General features: G+C 42.3%; 1 protein-coding gene across 25 annotated transcripts in view; it reads left to right on the forward strand.

Moving 5' to 3' along the window:
• The first annotated feature begins 588 nt into the window (after window positions 1–588).
• Window positions 589–17,294, forward strand: part of NRF1 (nuclear respiratory factor 1) — a 148,948-nt gene continuing 132,242 nt past the window's right edge. For all 25 annotated transcript variants that reach the window (XR_013415535.1, XR_013415540.1, XR_013415532.1 and 22 more), the window contains exon 1: window positions 589–693. The gene's annotated coding sequence lies outside the window, so the exon portion shown is untranslated. The remainder of the gene's footprint in view (window positions 694–17,294) is intronic.

Here is a 17,294-nt window from a genome sequence, read left to right on the forward strand (position 1 = left end):
ACAGGTGCATCTTCAGCGCACACAGAACAATATCTGGTACAGCACGGGCCCCCTAGAAATGTTGGCCGAACGATCGAATGGCTGAATACATTCATATGTTGCTTTGTACAAAAACTTTTCCTTTCAAATATCTGGGAAGAGTTAGAGATAGGAAAGCAGAGGTCATTCCAAAGAGAGTGAGGATGCCACGGGGAAGGCAGCGCCGGAAAAACCCAAGGGGAACCACTTGCCGATCCCCCAGGCACAGTCTGGAGGTCCCAATTCCCACGGCAGGGGGGCGAGAGATGCCACTCGTCTAATCAGCAACCATTTTGGGCCCGCTTGCACCGCTTCTCCTGGGTGTCCGCGTTGTGCTAATCCAGTTGCTTTTGAGGTTCTGGCCTCCACCAAACCTCTGAAGCGCTCCGTGCACGCAACGCGCCGGCGGGGGAGGCCGGAGCCCTAGTCGCGAGCCCTCTCCGCGGCCTGCCTGCGGAGCAGCAGCGCCGACCTCCTCGTCATGGCGGCGGCCGGGCGGGGAAGCCAGGCCGTACGTCGCGTGCGTGCCCTCTCTCTCCCCTCCCCCTCCTCGGCGGCGGCGGCGGCGGCAGAAGCGGCAGCGCTCGCCATTGCCGCTGGTGGCAGGAGGCTGCGAGGAGCCGGCGCGGTCGCAGTCTCCACGGCGCAGGCCCACGGTAGCGCAGCCGCTCTGAGGTGAGTGCCCTACCGCGCAATCTCCAGCTATTTCAGCCCCGGCGCAGCCGCAACACGCCGCCCGCCCGCCGGCCGGCCGGCCCGCCCCGCAGCCGGCACCCTGCCGCCCCCGGCTCCGGGCCTGGGCCCCCGCCGGATTCGGCCCGCCTCGGGCGGGGGGCCCCGGCCCGGCCCAGCCAAACCGCCACCCCGAGGATGCGCAGGCCGCACTAGGCCCCAGGCGTCCTGGCGGGCTCGGGAGGGAGGCGCTGCCCTCCCGAGAGCCCCAGGGTTCCGGCCTCCCTCGCCGCCTGGGGCTCTCGGGGCCGCGGCCTCCTCCCCGCCGTGGAACCCGGGGCCCGGCCTTCCCGCGGCTCGGGAGCGGGAGGCGCGGGAGAGTGCGCCGGGCCCGGGAGCGGGAGGTGGGCGGGCTGCGCGGGACCGGAGCCGCGGCTCTCTGCTCGCCCCCTCGGCCCTTCCCGGCTCTCGTCCGCGGGCGGGCGGCGCGGCGGGGCTGGGCTGGGGCGCGGGAGCCGCTGTCTCCTGCGGGAGAGGAGGCTGGCTGTTTGGGCGACCTCCGAAGCTTCCCTCCTGCCGGGTGGTGTGGGCTTGTTACCCAGGTAGACTGGGGGACGCTGGAATATGGCGCGTTGCCCACCTTCTTGCAAGTTAGGAGGTGGCCGGGGCGGCAGTTCGAGGAGGAGGGCGCAGAGTCCTTTTGTACGCAGAAATAAGGAGCGACATTGTGTTTTCTTCCCCAGTTGAGATGTGCCCGCGGAGGGGCCACGGTTCTTCCTGTTCCTGGGGTGGTGGTCCCCTGGGTGAGGGAGAGGGGGAGTGGCACGCCCCTCCGAAGGAACTGAACCTTTTGCCACTGGAAAGACAGGGTCTCTGAGATGGCCGTCTGCATGGTATTTTCCCATATCCCCAGACCTTTTCGGCTTTGCCATTGCATGTTGTGCACTCCACCGTGCAATGATGTCTGCTGCCTCTCTCACCTGTTGTGTCGTGGCTGCTGATCCCAAAGTTTCTGCAGTGTATTTGGTTGTGCCCACCAGAACTTGAAGTTGTTTAAAAATCTTAATATTTGGGGGGCTTCCAGTGATATGTGCTCCAACCAGTTGGAGGAGCTGTTGCCTGCTCTCCATTCTTCTCAAGCATTAGATTAGAATATATTAATTGCTTATTTTAGAGCTGGTGTCAATCGTGCTGAATTCTTTCTGTGGTCAAAGCAAAATTCACATTTTCTTAAGTGTTCAGAGACCGTGTATTGAGAGACGCATAAGGAGAAAGGTAGTGTGAGTGAGCCTGTCAGCTTAGGCAGTCGTTGGGCAGAGCTTTTGTCCCGGGACATCATCTGTGCTCACAGTGTGATCCTTTTTCCCATGCCATCTCAGCCCAGCCTTTTAAAAAATTCTTTTTCCTTTGGGCTTGACCAGTAAGTAATTGGGAAAGGGGGGTGTTAGAGTCTTGGAGATGCTGTTTGTGTGTGTGTGTGTGTGATTCATGAGTATCCCGACTCCCTAAAATTGTGTTTGACAGTTCTTGACAGTTTACCCCGTAAGACAGTGAAAATATGACTAGTTCTTTCCGTGCATCCGAGTGTAATTTCCTTATGAGTCCGAAAGCAGACATAATTATCACATGCAATGTAGAATATTTACTCTTAGCTCAGATCCTAAATTGTGTGCAGTATTTTTTTGTGTCAAGGGGCTTTTTTTGTCTTTTTATAGGACTTAGTGGCTTTCAACAGGGCCCATGAGCAAAAAAACAATTAGATTAAGAAAACTCTACGGCCCGGTGCGGTAGCTCACGCCTGTAATCCCAGCACTTTGGGAGGCTGAGGCCGGTGGATCACCTGAGGTCAGAGGTTCGAGACCAGCCTGGCCAACATGGTGAAACCCCGTCTCCATTAAAAATACAAAAATTAGCCGGGTGTGGTGGCAGGCGCCTATAATCCCAGCTACTGGGAGGGTTGGGGACGGGGGCTGCCGAGGCAGGAGAAGCGCTTGAACCCAGGAGGCAGAAGTTATAGTGAGCCAAGATCGTGCCATTGCACTCCAGCCTGGGGGACAAGAGTGAGACTTCACCAAAAAAAAAAAAAAAAAAAAAAAACCAGAGAAAACTCTTTACTTTTGGCCCATCCTTATTTGAAGTCCTTCAATTTCCTCACAGTCTCAAACTCAACATATAGAAGGGAAATGACTTTTTGCTTAGTAGTCAGTGGTCATATATAGGAGGGAAAATTACTTGCTTAGTAGTCAGTGGTCATAGTCTCATGTAGCAAGGAAAATTTCTTATCCCCAAGTCGGGAGTTTTTGTGGAAATAGTTCTCTTTTCTTTTTCTTTTTCTTTTCTTAGACGGAGTCTCACTCTGTCGCCCAGGCTGGAGTGCAATGGCACGATCTTGGCTTACTGCAACTTCTGCCTCCTGGGTTCAAGCGATTCTCCTGCCTCAGCCTCCCAAGTAGCTGGGATTACAGGTGCCCACCACCATGCCCAGCTAATTTTTGGTAGAGACGGGGTTTCGCCATGTTGGCCAGGCTGATCTGGAACTTCTGACCTAAGGTGATCTGCTGGCCTCGGCCTCCCAAAGTGCTGGGATTACAGGTGTGAGCCACTGCGCCTGGCCCAATAATTTTCTTATAAAAAAAAAAATGTGGATGTGTGTGTGTGTGTGTGTGTGTGTGTGTACATATATATAATTTTTTTTTTTTTTTTTTAAAGTTAGAGATTGGGATCTTGCTATGTTGCCTAAGCTGGCCTTAAACTCCTGGGCTCAAGGAATGCACCCACCTCAGCCTCCACAGTAGCTGAGACTATGGCAAGCACCACCATGCTGGCAGTGGCTTCATAACCTGTTTCAAGGAAATTTAGCTCCTGTGTTAAGAGAAGGAACTATAGAAGTAGGAGATAATGAGGGCCCTTGTCCAGATATAGAAGGGTTTAAAGGAGAAGGGATTTCAGGTTTCCTTCTGAATTCCTGTGTATGTCATTAGAACCCCAAATTGTAGGTTTTTTGTTTTATTAAACCATAATTAGTCATTTGTCTAATTTTGTTAGGGAACTGAAGGCCAACTTCCCATGATTTAAATACCTGAATTTGCATTGCCTCCACGCTGTAGGTTCAACCAAAACTCTGGGTTGTCTTTAGAAGTATTTTATGTGAAATAACCACAAATGAGTGACTTGTTTTAAGGGAAATTTAAGCTCCTGTGGTCTGGGATTAAATTTTTATGCCTTTTCTTGTATGGAGTAAGGCATTCAGTAAAGTTGAGGAATAATAACGAAGAACAGTAATTACTAAAATTAAAATTTTTCCACAAGTATTTGAAAAAGCATGCTGATTTTTTGGTTTCTGGAGGGACTATTAACTGTCAGTCTTTAGAAACAGTCTGCAGTCCTACCTCAACAGGAAGTTAATGTATACATTCAGCTTCTGTCAGATGTCTTTAGACAAACCCATTGCTTCATGCTGAAGCAGGCTTATTCATCCACACAGTGCCACTGTGAAAAATTGGAGGGTTAGGGGAAACTCCGTGGGCTGTTGAATTTCACAAATGTCTACTTTAACCTTGAGAGTTTAGATGTGCCCTTTTTGGGCCCGTAATCATCCAGGAAGTGGGATATCTGAATTTAGATGTTTGTGACTATGTGTGATGTTTATTAATATGTATATATAGAGTATTTGGAAAATCAATCTTAAAATACCAATCTTTGATTTTGTAAAAAACATTTCAGATAATGTTCTATACTAAAAGACATTTTCTTTATGTTCTTTCATGTTTTCCTTGATAGCTAAAGCCAGTGTTTTCAGTCTGAGCTTACCCAAATATAATTTTCCATGAATGCTTAGTAAAACAGCAATGAAAAAGGAACCCACTTGTTATTTTAGAAACATTTTATTTAGACCAAGGCCAATGTTTTTTGAGTCTCAAGATACATGTTAATTTTTGTGCCTTATGTATCTTATATTTCCTTATTAACTAGAGGGTGGATTATCCACTTTCTTGGGTTTTCAGTTAGTACTTTTATCCATCAGTATTCTACTAAGGTAAATAGACTGGAAGATAAATAGTAAAAGGTGACACAAATCGATTTCAGGTGTTTCCAGAAGATTAAAACCATATTGAGCTATTAGAAACTTTTAATCCTCGAGCAACAAGAATGCTTTGTTTGAAGTTATTTTAATGTAATATGGACAAAACTTGGGAAATGAATTTTTGACTGCTCAAGAAAAATAAGTGGATTGCTTATACCTTAGAATATATATATATGTATATATATATATTTTTAAAATTTTTTTTCAAAAGTGCACTTCAGAATTAGGCTAATGTATTTTCAGCCTGACTTCATGCAGTATAGTTAGCAAAACATCAAAAAGGCTTCATCATGTTGTAGTCTTTAGGCCTAAAATGTTTTAAAATGTGAACATTTATATGATACCAAGTAAACTTTCTATGACCTGAAGAAGGGCCAGAAATACAACTTTACAGAGATGTTCTAGTATATTAGAAAACAATGGCTGGGCATGGTGGTTCATGCCTATAATCCCAGCACTTTGGGAGGCCAAGGCAGGAGGATTGCTTGAGGCTAGGAATTCTAGACTAGCCTGGGCAATGTAGCGAGATCCTGTCTTTACAGAATATTTTTTTAAAAACTGAAAAACTAGCTGGGTATGGTGGTGTATGCCTGTAGTTTGAGCTACTGAGGAGGCTGAGGCAGGAGGATCACTTGAACTTAGGAGTTTGAGGTTGCAGTGAGCATAATCATGGCATTGTGTTCCTGCCTGGGCGACAGTGAGACCCTGTTTCTTAACAAGCAAAACGAGTTGCTGTTAAGGTAGGCCTACCACGTTTGTAATCTCTTGAGGCAAATCTGTGTTGTGTCTCTAAGAGCAGTCACTTAGAAGATATTCTGACCGTAAGGAATGGTCTACTGAATCCCAGATCTGGTAGTCTGCCTTGCCCAATCACAACATAGTTTGTGTAAAGCTCCAACTGCTACTGAACCATCAGATAATTTCTTGAGGAAGCCGTTTCTCGTAAGGAGGGGTGTATGTGTGTTGGAGGGAGTGTTGGTGGGGAGAAGAGGGGGAAAGAGAAGATGATACTAGTAAAAAAATCTAGTTTTATAGGTTGGGATGATCACTGGAATTTTTTAGGGGAAATATTCTCAAAAACAGTTGTAAGAGCTGCTTTTGTAATGGATTATCAGTTTGGTGATTTAGCCTATAGTAATTGCATTGTTTGTAAGCATAGTATTTCGATTAATTCATGCATGCTGATTTCTGTGGTTACAAATGTGAAAACTTTGGCTGATATCTTAAGTGGACATTTTCTTAAGAACTCTTTTAAGTGGTGCCTGTTGGGATAAACTATGCCAAGCCATTTTCTGAATCTTCATGAAGAACGAGCTTTGTATGTATATATATTAAGACAGTTTTTTAAAAAAGAGCATGTATTTTACTGTTGGTAATTGTAAAGTCTTAGAACTTTAAGAGTCTGTTTTGTTGCTGCTACTGAATGCTAATGTGGTTAGGCTGGCAGCTAAACCTACAAAGAACAAGGGGAAATGAGGAAATGTCCCCATGAAACATTGCTTAAATCTATTTGAGCAGTGGACTAGAAATTGGGAGTTGGGGACTAGGGGACCTGATTCTTGCTTTATGTTCAAAGGAGAGTGAAGCATTCTCCCCATTGAGAAATAACCTCCTTAAGTGTATTCTCATTTTGGAGTTTTGCCACTCATTCACCTGACAATGATTAAAGACACACCACATGCTGGGCATGTGCTAGGTGCTAGAGTAACAAATCTTGGGCCTTGTCGTGTAGGGCAGAAAGGTATGGGCTCAACCAGCTATGTTATAACTTCTAGAGAACCAAAATAGAGTAAACAAAGAGTGGTGTGGGATTATAGGAGGAGGGAGAAATTCCTTCTAGGAAGAGGAGAATGAGACACAGAGAAAAGTGAGGTTAGGGAAGACTTTTCATGTAGGGGAAGTTTGAGTAGGACTTGGTAGGGCGAGTAGCTGCATTACTGATGGAGAAGAGAGGCTGAGAGGAAGGGCATCAGTAGTCTGATTTGAGAACTAGCAAGTGGATTTTGCTTTACTTGGAGAATAGTGGAAAGTGAAACTGATAAGGTTGTGGCCGTATTGGGAAGAGTTTGTAATTCCATGCTCATGAGTGTGAACTTTATTCTATAGGCATTTAGGGACCATAAGAGGTTTGAGTAGGACATCCACTCTGGTTTTTAAAAAGATGACATATGAAGATTGGATTAGAGACTTGTGAGAGTATTAAATTGTAGTGTAAAAGGACATAGATTCTGGGGATAATTTTTACTTCACAGTTGTCAGATTTGGGTGACAATTGACTTAAGGGGAGTTAAAGATTATAGTTTGGTTAGTGGGTGATGATGATGCCTTTAAGATAGGGAATGTATAGGAAGAACAGAATTTGAGGAGGAAGGTAATAGAGTATGATTCCAGATGTATTTAGATATCTGGGAATCAAGAAATGTCAAGTAAGTACATGGATTTTGGACTGGAGCTCAAGGGGGCATTGGGATCAATAAGGGGATTTGCATTCATCAGTATAATGCCATATAGAAACTGCAGAAAGCCAGGCATAGTGCCTCACACCTCTAATCCTAACACTTTAGGAGGCCAATGCAGAGGATCACTTGATGCCAGGAGTTCAAAACCAGACTGGGCAACATAGCGAGACCCTGTCTCTACAAAAATGAAAAAATTTGTCCGGTATAGTGGTAGCCACCTGTGGTCCCAGCTACTCAGGAGGCTGAGGCTGGAGGATGACTTGAGCCCAGGAGTTTGAGGCTGTAGCAAGCTATGATAGGGCCACTGCACTCCATCCTGGTTGTCAGAGTAAGGCCCTGTCTATAAAAAAGAAAGAGAAAGTAGTACAGATTGAGTATCTTTTATCCAAAATGCTTAGGACCAGAAATGTTTTGGAGTTTTTTTTGACTTTGTAATGTTGATATACACATAGTGACATACCCTGGAGATAGGGCCCAGATCTAAACTTGAAATTCATTTGTGTTTCATATACATTTTACAACCTGAATGCAGTTCTATACAATATTTTAAATAATTTTGTTCAGGAAGCAAAGTTTTGATTCCATTCTGACTGCAGCATGTCACCTGAGATCAGGTGTAGAATTTTCCACTTGTGACATTGTGTCAGCACTCAGAAAGTTTCAGATTTTGGAGCGTTTCAGATTTCAAATTTTTGGATTAGGAATGCTTAACCATATCAGGAGTGAAGAAAAAAAACTAAGGGTAACCTTGGAGAGCATCTCCATCTGAGGGTCAAGTAGAAGAATAGAAACCTATGAAGTAAGTTGAGAAAGAATGGCTAAACTGGTAATATTATAGGGTTGAAGAAGCTAAAGAGGGGGATTAAGTGAATCCTGACAGGGAAGTTAGCCACGTGAAATACCATGGAGTTCATTGGTTTGGAGGGCAATGCCAGAGGATCTCTTGAACCCAGCACTTCAAGACCAGCCTGAGCAACATAGCAAGACCTCATATCTATTAAAAAAAAAAAAAAAAGAGTTCATTGGGATAAAAACTGGACTTGGCATACATATGTATGTATTGTTTTGCTAGGAACCATGATAGTTTAGACAGAATGGATTTCTAGAGCATTACTAAATTCAGAGGTAGGGCCTACAGAACCTAACTTAGTAGAAGACCCATGCTTAGAAGTAGGTCCTGCTCCTCCACGTCTCTCATGGGAGTTGCAGCTTAAATGCTTTGGGAGATGACCCCCAATGACAAGGCTGGCTAAAAATCTCCATATTGTTTGGGGGTTTTTTGTCTTTTTTACATTGTCTTAGATTCTGAGAATAGGAAATTTCATTTGAGTTGACAGTGTCTTAAAATACAAATAACTCTTGCAGAGTTTTGAGGTTTTATGATATTAATATATTAAATAAGGGGGTTTTTAACCTGGTGTTTTATGGTTCTGGGGTTCATATATTTTGGCTGTGTAACCCTGAATCCCTTAAAATTGTATGAAAAGTTATGTGTGAGTGCATGTGTGATTTTTCTGGGGAGAGGGTCCACAACATTTATGAGATTTTCAAGGGGGCTCTTGACACACAGCAAAGTCAAGGACCTTTACTAAATGATTAAATCAAGTGTTGGGTGTTAGCTGGCTGAAATCAGTTATCTCAACAAGTGAGATCGATCAAGGGAAAGAACGCTTGAGTAGGTGTCTCAGGTGAAGAACTTTGGAAAGACATGAGGAACTTCTTAGAAATGGGAGTAGGAGCACCAGAAGGAAGGTAGGAGGAGAGTGCCAAAGCAAAGCTTAACCAATTTCAGCATTTTGTCAAGTCTCTGGATTCCTTGTTTTTTTTATACTCTAGGACTCACACTTAGTTTATGTTTATTCATGCACTGTAGATACAGTAGGCTTTGTGGGGTAGGGGAATCAAATTATTTATTTATTTATTTATTTTTCTGAGATAGAGTCTTGCTCTGTCGCCCAGACTGGAGTGTAGTGGCATGATCTTGGCTCACTGCAACCTCCGTATCCCAGGTTCAAGCGATTCTTCTGCCTCAGCCTCCCAAGTAGCTGGGATTACAGGCGCCTGCCACCATGCCCAGCTAGTTTTTTATTTTTAGTAGAGATGGGTTTTCACCATATTGGACAGGCTGGTCTTGAACTCCTGATGTTGTGATCCGCCCGCCTCGGCCTCCCAAAGTGCTGGTATTACAGGTGTGAGCCACCACGCCAGGCCCAAATTACTATTGTTTTAAAGGGAAAGTGTTTTGAAAGAAAACAGATTGATAGATTGTGCTTGTTGGAAAAAAATTTTTTACCAAGCTGGCTCATCTGTCAGAAAAAATTCATTTTTAAGTTAGGTGTTGCTTATGCTTTGGAAAAAATTTTAAATGCACAAATATTTCAATCTAGTGATATGGGGCAAGGCATTTATTTTCTCCTTACTTTTTCTGACCATGAAATGAAAATACTGTTGATGGTTTTCGTAGCGTCTTTCTGAAATAGGGCGATTATGGAATACTTTGAGATCCAAGATGATTTAATGCTAAGAAATTGCTGGCATTCACATTTCTAAAGTCGTGAATAAAATTAAGAAATTTAAGCACATTGTGTGTTCACTAGATCTTGATTTCCAAAATATTTCTTTCTGAATTTTTAGATAATTGGTAATTTTTGCTTCCTGCTGCTAATCTTTGGGTCTTTGAAATTAGATTAGGAGGCAGTTTTGTCAGCTAGGCCCTAGTTTCTGGGGCAGTGATATCTAAACTTTTGCTTGCCACCCTCAAAGTAACTTACTAGCACTTGGGATTAATTTGTGGTTTTTCTGGGGAGAGGGTCTACAACTTTTATTTATTTTACCAGTAGTCTTGGTAAATACAAGAATGATATGAATAAATATGTTGGGTAATCTTAAACTTGTGTTACGCGATTTGTAATTAGCTTGTGTTTGTGGATGATCTTTACGTTCAGTAAATCTCCAAAGAGGGCCCAGATAGAATGGAGTATTTTGTCTTTTCCTTTGGGAACTTTTTTTGGTTCGTTCTTTCATTAAACAATTATGAAATAAAATTTTTGGTAACAGATCTTCCCTGTAAAAATAGCTCACAAATCAAAGAACTAGTCAAGATTTGATAAGTAAGAACACATCATGGAACACCATCATAGAACTAGTAGTCTCTTACCCCAGAACTAGCTATAGGTGCTAAGTCTAAAGAAGCACTAATTCTGATCTGTTACCAGAATTATGTGGTAATGTGAGTAAGTGTTAAAATTGTTGTCTTCTTTAATTTTCGGCTCTATTATTTTAAGTTTCTCTCTCTCTGTCTCTCTCTCTCTCTCTCTCTCTCTCTCTGTGTATATATATATATTTTTTTGTTTTGTTTTGTTTTGTTTTTTGAGATGGTGTCTTGCCCTGACACCCAGGTTGGAATGCACTGGCACGATCTTGGGTCACTGTAACCTCCGCCTCTTGGTTTCAAGCGATTCTCCTGCCTCAGCCTCCTGAGTAGCTGAGATTACAGGCACCCGCCGCCACGCTGGGCTAGTGTTTGTATTTTTAGTAGAGACGGGGTTTCACCATGTTGGTCAGGCCGGTCTTGAACTCATGACCTCATGATCTGCCCACGTTGGCCTCCCAAAGTGCTGGGATTACAGGCATGAGCCACCACGCCTGGCCAAAATATATTGTAGTGAAAAATTTAGAAGAAAAGCACCCCCCATTAGTGGTTATCTTTGGTCTATAAGCTTATAGGTGATTTTCATTTTCTTTCTTGTACCTTCCATTGTTTTTCAAGTTATCCTTAATGAACATGCGTTAGCTTTTATGAGCAGAAAAAAATAAACATAAATACAGATAGTACAATTACGGCCCTAATGACTTCACTGTCAGATTTTGGATAGGCAAGTTACTTATCTTTACTGGGCCTTTTTCCCCATTTGAAAAAGGAGGACAGAAATAATATTTAAATTTTCTTCTAAATTAAAATTTCTTCCAAAATTGATTCTAAGTCTGTGTTACATGCTGAACAATAAATCTATTTTTCTCTTAATGGAAAAAGGTATGTCATGTGTTCATTGTGGAAAAATGGAAGAAAATTAAAAATAATTCTATAATACAAAGATATTTTAATATGCATGGTTTAGATGTTTTTCTTTCTTTTTTTTTTTGAGACAGCATCTCACTTTGTTGCCCAAGCTGGAGTGCACTGGCACAATCTTGGGTCACTGCAACCTCCAGCTCCCAGGTTCAAGTGATTCTCCCACCTCAGCCTCCTGAGTAGCTGGGATTACAGGTGCCTGCCACCATGCCCAGCTGATTTTTGCATTTTTAGTTGAGGCAGGGTTTCACCATGTTAGCCAGGCTAGTTTTGAACTCCTGACCTCAGGTAATCCGCCACATTGGCCTCCCAAAGTGCTGGGATTACCAGCTTGAGCCACTGCGACCAGCTGGTTTAGATATTTTTCTAAGCACACATGGATATGCACAATACATATTCACACTATCAATTTACTTTTACCTTGAAACATTCTTAATGGGACAGTTACAGATCCATTTCTTTTAATGAAACGTAAAAGATACTTTTAAATTTTCTCTCCTAATACATATTTGTTGAGGAAATGCTTACTTTCATACTCTTTATGGTTTTGCTGAGGTAAGGGTAACTTGGAGTAAGGGTGTAAAGGGCTTGCCCATGAAAGCTTACTTAGTGCAGAATGAAAGCTAAATCCTGGGTTAACCTCGATTTCGTTCACATATTAATTTGCTTTTTCTCCACTCTGCCATGATACTTCCTGAGCGAAGATTTCTATTTGCAGGATAGTTTCTGAAGTGAAGAACCTGGTCTCAGGATAGCATTGGTCTTTTATTTCACCCTGGGACCTTCTGAGTTACTCCAGTTGTCAGCACATGAAGTATTAGTAGCAGCAATACTATAATACAGTAGTGGTAAAAATACCTGGTATTTTTTTGTTTTTTTTTTTTGCATTATCTCTAGGGAATTCAAAAGATTTTGTGTACATAAAATATAAATATTCAAAATGCTGTGTAATCCAACTCTCATACTCAGTGAAATACGTGATATATATGATTCTAATTCTGTGTAAAGAATAACTGGAACTTTCTCAAAGGTATCTTTCTTAAAGATTTTATACGGTGAAATCCTATTTAGAGCTGGTAGTATACCCCAATTTTCCTGCCTATTCATTTAATTCTGTTTTTAATCCCTCTGGTAGCTGATTTGTTTTTGTTTTTATTTTTTATACAAAATGGAAAGCAAATCTAGGGTAAATAGTTTCTTAGTGACTGCATTTTCTAAGAATAGTAAAGCCTGTAGAGGTGACGATGACAAAGTCCAACTTGTTTATTCTCTTTCTTTCTACTTTGAAAGATTAGGATCTTTTCCAAAAGAAGGGCTTTTAAAATGTATGCTTGACAAGAGTCTTAAATCACTATCTTCCAGACATAGCGGGAGGTAGAGAATCTGAGAATAAAAAGTACAAACTTTTTGTCTCTTAAACTTCTATATCTGAAAGGTATGAAAGCAAGAGCTAATTCTCACTTGAGAATCCACCACAGTGATTGCTTTCATTCTGAAGAAATCCATCTTGTAGCCACATGGTATGGTATTTTCTATCCGAGAATACAGAACCTGTGGATGTGGAGGCCCAACTGAGGGGAACATGAGCATCTATGGATTTTGATTCACCCCCAGGTACCAAAGGATGACTAAATCCATCAGGTCTCTGCTCAAACATCATTTCCTTAGGGAAGTTTTACCTGGTCTCCCTCTTTTTTGCATTTTTCCTTCATTATAGGTGGTCATATATATAATTTTACATTTGTTTGCATATTGCTTGATATGTGTCTGTCCCACCAGATTGTAAGCTTCATGAGAGTAGATACTGTATTTGTGTTCATTACCAAGCACAGTGCCTGATACATAATAAGCAGTATTTATTTGAATGATTGTAGAAACCTGCAAAACTCATTTGTGATATTTTACTTAGGCTTTTGTGGTACTATCTAACATTTTATAATTTTAGGAACTCAGGGTGGGAAGAGATTCTAAATCATCTAAGACAGCTCTGCTCTCCAAAGTTAAAAGTCTTCAGTATCTCCTTGAACACATCCAAGTGATAGGAAACGTAACCACCTACCAAAAGTCTGGTTAGTCTTTAAGATATTTGGATGGTTGGAAAGTTTTTCCAACTGAAATTTCTCCCTGAACCTTTTTTTTTTTCTTTGGAGACAGGGTCTCTGAGTTGCCCAGGCTGCTCTCAGACTCCTGTGCTGAAGGGATCCTCCTGCCTCAGCCTCCTGAGTGGTATCCCTAAAATTTTTACCTACTGATTTTACTCTGTTCTCTAGGGCTTGCAAAAGCAAGTCTAGTTTTCATTTTCCTTATTGTCCAAGTCATCCCTATTTTAGTTTACATATCCCTAGATCCTTCAACCTTGGGAAGGTAGTAGGGAATGCTGGAGAGAGTGAGTTTGTGGACTGCATTCGTTTCCTGGGGCTGCCATAAAACCACAAATTTAGTGGTTTCAAGAAACAGAAATGTATTCTCTCACAGTTCTGGAGGCCAGGAGTCTGGAATCAAAGTGTTCACAGGGTAGTGCTCCCTCAGGAGGCTCTGGGGGAGAATCTGTTCTTTGTCTCTTCCAGCCTTTGGTGGCATTCTTTGACTTGTGGCTACGTCACTCTAGTTTCTGCCTCTGTGGTCTCATTGTCTCCTCTCCGTGTAATCTCTGTCTGCTTCACTCTTAAAAGGACACTTGTCACTGGATTTAGGACCCACCTAGATAATTCAGGATGATCTCAAGATCCTTAATTACATCTCTGAGGACCTTTCTTCAAATGAGTATTCACAGGTGCCAGTGGTAAGCATGTGAACATATCTTTTTGGGAGCCACCATTCAACCCGCTATAGGAGCTCTGGTCTTAAATTCTGTTAATGCCACTTACTAAGTTTGCTACCTTGAGCATGTTACTTAACCTTTCTGAGTCTGTATCTTCTTAATTTTATTTATTTTCAAATTTATTAGTTATTTAGAAACAGAGCCTTGCTCTCTTTCCCCAACTGGAGTGCAGTGGCTCAGTCATGGCTCACTGTTGCCTTAAACTCCTAGACTCGGGCAATCTTTCTGTCTTAGCCTCCTGAGTAGCTGGGACTACAGGCATGCGCCACTATGGCCAGCTAATGTTTTAATTTTTTTTTTTTTTTTTTTTTTTTGAGATGGAGTCTCGCTCTGTTGTCCAGGCGGTGCAATCTCGGCTCACTGCAACCTCCACCTCCTGGATTCATGCCATTCTCCTGCCTCAGCCTCCCGAGTAGCTGGGACTACAGGTGCCTGCCACCATGCCCAGCTAATTTTTTCGTATTTTTAGTAGAGACGGGGTTTCACCATGTTAGCCAGGATGGTCTTGATCTCCTGAGCTCGTGATCTGCCTGCCTCGGCCTCCCAAAGTGCTGGGATTACAGGCATGAGCCACTGCGCCTGGCCCCATGTTTTAATTTTTTGTTTTAGAGACAAAATTTTAATTTTCTTTTGTTTTAGGGTTTTCCTGTGTTGGCCAGGCTGGTCTCAGACACCTGGCCTCAAGTGATCCTCCCACCTTGGCCTCCCACAGTGCTGGGATTACAGGCATGAGCCACCATCCCTGGCTGAATTGCCTTAATTTTAAGACAGGGACAATAATGCCTTTATTACTGATTTGTGAAGATATAAGGAAAATTCATAGTAAATACTTGGCACATGGTAGCTAACTCATTCAATGTTGCCTTCGACATACCAAACTACTGTGACCCTGTTGCACTACTGTCAGAGTCCGTGAGTATCCCGTGTGGCCTAGAACCAGCACGAGTTGTAGGGCTGGTCTGATAAATACAGACTACGGTGGCTCCGATTTTTTTGCGTTCTGGACACCATTTAGCCAACTGTGAGGTAGTCTAAGTTTGAATTAGGCTTATCTGTAGCCCCATCATACGACTGGCTCATTAAACTTAGAGTTGGTTAAAACCTCCAAATCTTTGTCATTGGTGATTGAACTTATGTTGGATAGTTAAAGTGTTTAGATGCAAGGGCATCCTCTAACATATTACATTGTGTGTTACAAGTATTAGATTAAGTCATACTGCCTAGTGTATAGTAGTAGGAGCTGAATGAATGCTGAATTTAATGTCGCTGGGTAACTTAAAGGAGCATTTAAACTTACCTACTTTGGTGCTATCAGATTTCTTTTTTTTTTTTTTTTTTTTTGAGACGGAGTCTCCCTCTGTCACCCAGGCTGGAGTGCAGTGGCCAGATCTCAGCTCACTGCAAGCTCCGCCTCCCGGGTTTACACCATTCTCCTGCCTCAGCCTCCCGAGTAGCTGGGATTACAGGCGCCCGCCACCCCGCCCGGCTAGTTTTTTGTATTTTTTAGTAGAGACGGGGTTTCACCACGTGAGCCAGGATGGTCTCGATCTCCTGACCTCGTGATCCGCCCGTCTCGGCCTCCCAAAGTGCTGGGATTACGGGCTTGAACCACCGCGCCCGGCCATGGTGCTATCAGATTTTTTAAATGCTGTGATAATACAAAAAGGGAAAGAAGTAGCAACTACACCAATTATGTTGGGCAGATGGATGCATCTTGAATCTCCTGTAATCAGGAAATCAGGTACTCCTTCAGGTAATCAATGGCTAATCACCTTCAGGTTGATGGACAGCTTGCTTTTGATGCTTCTGTCAAGTGTGACATGTGTATCCATTGCTAAAGTGACCAATGTACATCTAATGATTTTCATATCTACTAGTAATTTTGGAATTTGCAGTTGATATAAAAGACTAGAGAAGTAGGTGAAATGGTATTTTAAAAATATTCAAAACTGACTAGGTTAGTGTGGTTTCTAATAAGTAATTACATGCACATAGTTAAAAGGAATATAGTGAAAAATGGGTTTCCCAGTTTCCCTTTCTGGAAACCATCTCTACTACCAGTTTCTTGCGTATTCTTCCAGGTGGGCTAAGCAGAAATTGTGTGTTTGTGTCCTTCCCGTTTTAAAACACAAGTGATAGCATATATGCATATGGTTCTCCAGAAAGTGCTTTAATTAATTAATTAATTAATTAATTTTTTTGAGACAGGATCTGTTGCCCAGGCTGGAGTGCAGTAGCACAGTCTCAGCTCACTGCAGCCTCAGCCTCCTCTGCTCAAGCAGTCCTCCCACCTTAGTTTTCCCCAGTAGCTGGGACTACAGGTGCTTGTCATAGTCTTTTGTGAAATAATTGTCCTTATAGGCTGACTCAGTTTCTACCAGGGAAATAACACTAATTTTAATTCAGGTCACTTATTGAGAAAGCAAGTAAAGAAAAACCCATCAGTTGAAATTAGTTTAACACATTATCTTGGTATTGCTTGTACCCTTCTCATGGTTGTTGAATGACTCATTTTGATTATATTGACAGCAGAGCTAAATAAATTATTTCAAGAGCCTGGTAAGTAGCATAGGTCTAGTTTAGGAAGAGCTAGAATGGAAGGACTCTGGCAATCATCGCATTCTGCCTTGGATTATTATTTGTGTTTTTTTCTCTCTTACTATACTCTAAGCCAGTGGTTCTTTTTTTTTTTTTTTGAGACAGAGTCTTGCTCTGTTACCCAGGCAGGAGTGCAGTGGTGCGATCTTGGCTTACTGCAAGCTCTGCCTCCCGGGTTCATGCCAGTCTCCTACCTCAGGCTCCCAAGTAGCTGGGACTACAAGTGCTTGCCACCATACCCGGCTAATTTTTTTGTTTTTTTAGTTTTTAGTAGAGACAGGGTTTCACCTTGTTAGCCAGGATGGTCTTAATCTCCTGACCTCGTGATCCGCCCGTCTCAGTGGTTCTTAATCTTTGCTCTCATGACCCTTTTATTCTCATAAAAATTGTTGAGGACTCCAAATACAATAGCTTTTATTTATGTGTGTTACAACTTTTGATACTGTATTAGAAATTAAAACTGAGAAAATTTTAAAATGTTTCTTAATTTAAAAATAACCCTGTACATGTTAAAAAGTTAATATTTTAATTATGTTACTATTTTATGAAAAATAACTTTCAAAACAAAGA

The sequence above is a fragment of the Macaca mulatta genome, chromosome 3 (assembly GCF_049350105.2).
Source record: "Macaca mulatta isolate MMU2019108-1 chromosome 3, T2T-MMU8v2.0, whole genome shotgun sequence".
In the NCBI taxonomy this organism is placed as follows: Eukaryota; Metazoa; Chordata; class Mammalia; order Primates; family Cercopithecidae; genus Macaca; species Macaca mulatta.